Below are 7,831 nucleotides of genomic sequence, written 5' to 3' on the forward strand. Positions count from 1 at the left end.
ATGTCCAACATGTTTGAGAATTGTTGGTGGTGGGGCTAGGGGGATAAATCTTGCCGACGGTTACTTAAGTTTAAGTTTGGACAATATCCCAGTAGGCTCGTAATGTTCAAAGTGATTTTATGGTACAAAATACAAAGATGGCTTATTTTATAGTGAAAAGGGAAGGAATCTTGTAGTGAGAAGGGACTTCTCACTTAAGTCCCTTCTCACATCTTCACGGGTCAAAAGACCATAAAGAGAAAGGGAAAAGGAAGTTCCAATGCAATCCGCCCTTATTTTCTTCATCTTGCGGGTATGTAATTTATTTTAATTAATTAATTTAGTTAACTTCCTTCTTTTTTTTCTTAATTTAGTTAAGTTAATTTTTTTTTAAATTAATTTGGTTAAGTTTACATAAATGATATAAAAATAATTTAATTAAAAAATATACTAGTTAACTTAATATCCCAATTTTGTTTAGATTTTTTTTGTAAAAGTTAATATAGTTTTAAATCTAAATTCTAATTTTTTTTAAATCTCTTAATTGACTTAATATTGTAATTTTTTTTTATAATTATGCTTAGAATTTTTTAAATGCTAGTATAGTTTTATATATTTTATGGTTGATATTTTGTATGTAAAAATATTCTTAACTAGTTCAAATGATAATAATATTAACTAACATATGTTTTTCTTTTTTGTAGTTAAATCTATTGGATAGTAATAACAAATTTTTTAGCTACATTTCCTAATCTTGTGTTTTTAATTCAATATTTTTTTTATTAAAAATTTAGTTAAACTTAATATTATCAACATATATAGACTACAATTATTGTTTCAAAAAAATATTACAAATGTTAAAATTTAAAATCTAATAGGGGGGTTATAATATGCATTGACTACATTTTTAAAATGTTATAAAAGATGTTAGAAATTATGTTAAGATATATGAAATATAAGTTAGAAATATTTTCTCAATAATAATAATAATAATAAGAGGTTAGAAATATAATGTGTTAGAAATTATATTATTCATAAACTAAAATAATATTTATAGACCAAAGAGCACCAAATGTTAAAAATATAATATTAGAAAGTATAATATGCATAGAATAAATATTTTTTTAAATGGTATAAAAATGTTAGAAATTATGTTTAGATAAGGATGTGTTAACTTTGTATAATGTTAAAAATAACAGTTGTGTAATGTTAAAAATAATATGAAGTAAAAACAATAGTTGTATTATGTTAAAAATAATAGTTGTATAATGTTATAAATAAAAAATAATATGTATATTGTAATGAAATATATGTTTTATTTGAAAATATGAAGTAAAAATGATAAACTTATACTGTATAATTTATTTATTTTATAGATGGCTAAAATATATATGGTTCCACGCAGGGGAGAATTCAACATGGGGGCAGTGGGGGCAGTTGCCCCCACTGACATTTGTATTTTTTAAAAAATTTAGGTATTAATTTTGAAGTTTAAGAGCTTTGCCCCCCTTCATCAATGGAGGTTTAGGGTTTACTGATTTTATAATTGAGGATGAAGAATGGTTTTAAATTTAATTTTATTTTTTTTAATTATGTTTTAAAGCAAAACAACGTCGTTTTATTTAATTAGAACTATGTCGTTTTATTTACAACAAAAATAAAAAAAATAAAAAGTAAATATTTAAATGTAAAACTAAATAGGTCCTAAAACAAATCATCGGTCTCTCTTACTCTCTTTAATCTCTTTAGTTCTTCTTCCTCAATTCCTCTTTCTTCTTAAGCCTAAATTGAAATCATTAATCCTAAGTAAGATTAAATCAAAATCGACAGCCAATCTCTCCGTAATTGGATCATTGGTCCAGCACTCCATCTCCGATCTTTGCCTCTCTGCTTTGGTATTTTTTTGCTCCTACTTGAATTTTGATTTGATATTTCTGCTACTATTTTACTTGAACTTGAGCTTTGATCCCTGGTTTTCTATAATTATTATTTTTTGGATAAAATTATTTTAGTCGTATTGTTTGCCCCCATGAGGGAGAAATCCTGGATTCGCCCTTGGTTCCACGTGTCTGTATATCTCGTTTTGCAAAGGAAAGAGTTGGACAAAAAATAAAAAGTTGAAGGAGATGAAGCTCTCGCTTTGGTGTGCATCCACCGATATGCATCAAATTTCTATCCAACAAGCAAAATTCAAGGGTGGGTAGTTTTTTACATTCCTATATTCATATTATTTTTGTACACACCTTTGCTAGTGCTGTTACATGGCTATATGCAAGCTATTGAATAAATGTTTCAGTTAATCAGATCGAAGTTTTGGTTTCTTTCCCATAATCATAATAGAATTTTTCATCGCAAATTTTCTATATATTCGATCTCACATATAAATTCTTCCACCTGTTTTTTTCATTCGATCAAAATTCTTACTTCAAACAAATCAAAACTCACTAACATCGATAAAGAAAACAACCACCTTTCAATCACAACCAACAATCATCTAGATACACGATGCTTTCGCAATTGTTCGTCTTCATAAATCTAAGAATTTCATCTCTGACTATGAAAAACGAATGCCCCCAATTGTATCAATATTCCGATCCCAAATGTCTAGGACCGAAATCCTATGATGTTATCCCATGCTAATTGTCATGACCCGCATAACCAAGAGAAAGGTGTCACGGACCGCATAAAATCAAAGGGCTAAGAGAAAGTGCCTAGGAGCAAAACCGTCATTTTACTATTCATCGGGACGTTACGGGACATACCGGTGGACATCGTGGACATTGGGCCAACTGTACAGCAAGAGGAAATAAAAAACACCTTCCAAGCATGTTACTGCATGACAATCACTCACTCAATATATGAGATCCCTAATAACACTAAAACCCTATAAAAACTACATAAGATAAGAACTTGAAACGTTCCTACCCAACATCCTCACTCTTCAAAGCATGAAGCAACAACAAGAAACCTAGTTAAATTAATTATAGAGTTAAAAAAATTTCAAAAAAAAAAAAAAAACTCTATTTCCTATTTCTATTCAAATTATGCAATAGGAAAAAAAATTGAGACTCTAATCCACTATTTAATCACTCCGGAGCAATAAAAAAACTAAAACCTAATTTCAAGTCCACCAAAGTATTTCACAAACTGGTGTGGACTAATTCCTAAAAGTATTCATAGCTTACAAATTCAATCATGATGTATAAAATAAAATTTTCCACAAACGTAATTGTAACCAAAATAAATAATATTATTCTATAACAATATAACCATCAAGTACAAAAAAAGCAAGAGTATAATTGTAATAATGATATTTTGAGAGTTTATAAGTTCCATAAGAGGGAAATAATCGAGCTATTTCATTTGAAAATCCTGTAAAAAGAAATGTAACGGGGTAGAGGTTTAATGGATCATATTACGACTATTAACAAGGAAATTCAAGATATCCTAAATACGAGATATCCTATTGGCTGTGAGAAATGGAAGTTAAAGATTTTGTATGGAGGATTACCATGGAGATATAAAAAAAAAATATGAGGAAATAATTGAAGCAATAAATGTAAGAAAATATAAAATCATGGTGTTAAATTTAGTATATTTGGCATATGTGTGTAAGGAAGATAATTCAAAACAATTAAATTTATATAGGGAAATGATGTGTATAGTTAGATGTTAAGCCCAAAATATACCTAAAATATCATATATAAATACGTTAAATTTACATTGAAATCGTGCTAATTATATTCATTTGGAATACTTTTACGTCTTTATTTACTTCTTTGATGCAAGGTACTTAATTATTTGGTTAAATCCAAATAGGAGCTAAAACGGAGCTAAAATGGAGGAAAAACCTAAAAAACGTACCGAGAACGCATAACAGCCAGAAGAACGCTCAAGGAGGACGAGAAGCAGTCGAGAGACAGGGAGATAACTCTCTGTCGCGACTGAGATTTTCATAATCTCAGTCGCGACTTACGAAAGGCGTCACGGAAGAAGAACGAAATCTTCAACTCGCCCTTGTACCCCCTATCGCGACTGAGATTTTCAGAATCTCAATCGCGACAGCGAAGTATTCTGCACATAAATCACATGTTTTAATCCGAGAAATGCGACTGTTTGTTTGGATAAAAGCGACCCTTCACCAGCGGACACGACCCATCGTTTACAACCCTTCAACAACTATAAATAAGTGATCCATTTCAGAAATTGAGAGAGTTTGGAAAAGTTAGAGAAATTAGAGAAGAAAGTTATTATGTTGAGTTTCTGATTCAGAAAAGAATTAGAAAGTTAGATTTCATTTCTGTGTAAACAAACTTGCTATACACAAGTTGTTATTAGATTAGTTATAAACACAGTATTAGTTTAGTTTCTAAGGTAGATCAGAGACAAGTTTTCATTCTGGTAGTGGACTTACCAGTCTCTATTCCGAAGATCCAGCGAGAAGAATTGACGGCTGAAGCGCATGAGGTTTGATGCACTTACGGAGTTTGAGGGAAAGATTGACGACCCGGATCTCAAAGTTTTCGTTACAATGCTATCCAAGTTTCTACTTCTCTGTTAACTTGTGAAAATTCACATTTCATTAATGATATACTTATTTACTCAATACATTCTTACTGTTGTTATTTTGATATTGTTCTGACAAAATGATTTTCAAAATGATAAATTGGTGTTTTTATTAAAACGTTCTATTCCATCTTATTCATATAAGAACTTTGTTGAACACTTGACAGATTTAGTTTTTATGGATGACATGATCGCTGATCGCGGCTTATCAGACATAAAATACTAGTTTGATTAAGGTAGCAATCTGCTCCGATCCAGAGAGATTTCTACGGTTCAAAGCCATTTAATTGAGTAAATCCTTATATTGTTACATGTCCATAATCTTTACAAAGTTAAAGTTGCTTTCTTTGCTTTATGAAAATGAGTTTTATACCTACTATTTATTCCAATTACGGAAGTATCTGTCTTGTAATCAAAATCGCAAGACGGAATTGTTCTCTAAACTCGATATAATACTTCTATCTAATCCTAATTTACCAAAACCAATTCAATCAATTAAACGAATTTCTTCTATTAAACCTAAACACGTGATTAAAACCGAATTAAATAAAGTTTAGTTAAAAAACGTTCCCTGTGGGATCAATATCTTTTATTACTACAAGCGTATACCGTGCACTTGCGGAAATCGCTCAACAAGTTTTTGGCGCCGTTGCCGGGGAACGCCAAAATTTTTGATAAAATTTTAAATTTTTCGTGTTTTATTTCGAATCTAGGTTTAAACATACTTATTTTAACTTTTATAATTTAATAATTTTCATTTACTAATTTATTTATTTTTCAAATTCTGTTTTGTAGGTAGTTTCGGTTCATGCAAGATTTCAGGTTCATGCGCAGTTCTCGAAGTTCAGGCATTGTACCAGACCCTATAGACCCAGAAATTGAGAAAACCATTAGGAAGAACAAGAAAAACAAGAAAAACAAAAATAAGACTCCAGTAAAAACATATACCGAGCCAGAAAAAATGGTAGACCCACCAACACTTATGGATTACGCTAGGCCAGGTGTGGCCGGTGTGACCAATAGTATCGTTAGACCCAGAATCACCGCAAACCAATTTGAAATTAAGCCAGCTTTGCTTAATATGTTGCAAAATAATGTAACATTTTACGGGTTACCTAACGAAAATCCTAACACCCATTTAACAAATTTCCTTGAAATTTGTGACACTTTAAAAATCCCAGATGTGACTGCAGAAGCAATCAAACTTCGCCTCTTTCCTTTCACTTTGAAAGATAGAGCCAAAGAATGGTTAACTTCTATGCCAGCCGCAACTTTTGCCACTTGGGAACAATTAGCCCAAGCATTTTTATCAAAATATTTTCCTTTAGCAAAAACCGCAAGAGTTATAAAAGAGTTAACATCTTTTTCTCAAAATGATAATGAGACTCTTTATGAAACTTGGGAACGTTTTAAAGAACTTCAACGTTTATGCCCACACCACCAATTACCCGCTGAACTTTTAATGCAAACATTCTACAATGGACTAAATCCTACAACTAGGGGTTCATTAGATGCTATGTCGGGAGGACTATTTATGAAGAAAACATCAGCCCAAGCGAGAGAACTTTTGGAGGAAATGGCAATCAACAGCAGTATGTGGCCCGCGGAACATGGACATATGCCGGTGGCAAAACCATCATCCTCAACCACACCATCAGTTAAAGGTATAGTTGAACTTGATCCAGTCGTGATGCTACAAGCCCAATTTTCTGCTTTATCGCACAAAATTGACAAATTTATGGCACCACGCGATACCAATGGTAATCCAATCCAAACGGATGTGGATTACGAAAATATGAGTGAGATCGAACAGGTAAATTTTGTCCAAGGGCAAAACCAAACTAATAATCCTTATTCTAATACTTATAATTCTGGATGGAGGAATCATCCTAACTTTAACTGGAAAGATAACAGTAACAATAATGCAAGTGCTAATCAAAATCGTACCACTAATTATCAAAATCAGTCAAGAGATACGATTAACACTTTATCTTCTAAAATCGACAAGTTTATAGATGCTATCAGTGGAAAAATAAGTAATCACGATGATGGTTTTAAACGGATCGAAAATAAATTCGACCAGCTTATTAAAAACCACTCATCTAGCATCCATAATTTGGAGGTTCAAATTGGTCAACTTGCTAAATCAATTCCATCCCGAAAAGAGGGAAGTCTTCCCAGCCATACGGAAGAAAATCCGAAAGAGCAGGTGAAAGCTATCACTCTTCGTTCAGGGAAAAATTATCAAGGGCCTGAAATGCCCAAAGATGCAACATTACCAGGAACTGATTTATCAAAATCCAAAGAAGATATCTTAAACACAAATAGTTCACCATTTGACACAAGTACCAAAACTTTTGTACCCAAACCACCTTTTCCGCACAAAGTTCGAAATAAGGACTATGATAAACAACTTTTAACGTTTTCGGATAAACTTAAAAATTTGCATATCAATTTAACATTCATGGATGCAATCACACAAATTCCTAACTATGGTAAGTTTTTAAAAGATTTGATTCCGAAGAAAATCAGTTGGGAAGGAATTTCATCCATTTCGTTAACTGAAGACTGTAGTTCAATAGTATCAAGTAATTTGCCCACTAAACTCAAAGATCCCGGATGTTTTACTATTCCGTGTAAGTTGGGAGATATTGAATTCCCAAGTTGTCTTTGTGATTTAGGAGCAAGTATAAACTTAATGCCATTGTCTATTTTTAACAAGTTAGGTTTAGAAGAAGATATTAAACGTACCAATATGGTTTTGCAATTAGCGGATCAAACCACTAAGAGGCCATATGGTATAATTGAAGATGTTTTGGTCAAAGTTGATAAATTTATTTTTCCTACCGATTTTGTTATATTAGACTTTGCATATGATGTAAATTGCCCTTTAATTTTTGGTAGACCGTTTATGAACACGGGACGCGCTCTAGTAGATGTGTCGGAAGGGAAGGTAGTTTTAAGGATAAGAGAAGATAAGATCGAGTTTAATATGAACAAAGCGATGAAATACCCTATGGAAGAATTCGCTTGTATGAAACTTGATTTAGTCGAGGAATGTGTCAATGATGTAATTCAGAGTGAAGAAATAATTGAACCTATAATAGGTGAGGAATTAGATGATAAGGACCCAGAGCCTTTGATTCGAGAAGATGGACCAGTTCCGCCTTCAATTGTAACACCCCCTAAATTAGAACTTAAAGAGTTACCCAGTCATTTGAGGTACGCTTTCTTGGGAGAAGGCGATTCTCTACCTATAATTATTTCTAACAAATTAACAAACGAT

The 7,831-nt window shown here is 31.8% G+C and overlaps 1 non-coding gene across 1 annotated transcript; it reads right to left on the reverse strand.

Annotated features, from left to right (window-relative positions):
- Positions 1-5,884: 5,884 nt before the first annotated feature.
- LOC136216024 (small nucleolar RNA R71) lies at positions 5,885-5,991 on the reverse strand. Its single transcript, XR_010683021.1, has one exon. It is a non-coding gene; the product is annotated as a small nucleolar RNA R71 (small nucleolar RNA).
- Between the last annotated feature and the right edge of the window lie 1,840 nt (positions 5,992-7,831).

This window comes from Euphorbia lathyris, chromosome 1 (assembly GCF_963576675.1).
Source record: "Euphorbia lathyris chromosome 1, ddEupLath1.1, whole genome shotgun sequence".
Classification (NCBI taxonomy): Eukaryota; Viridiplantae; Streptophyta; class Magnoliopsida; order Malpighiales; family Euphorbiaceae; genus Euphorbia; species Euphorbia lathyris.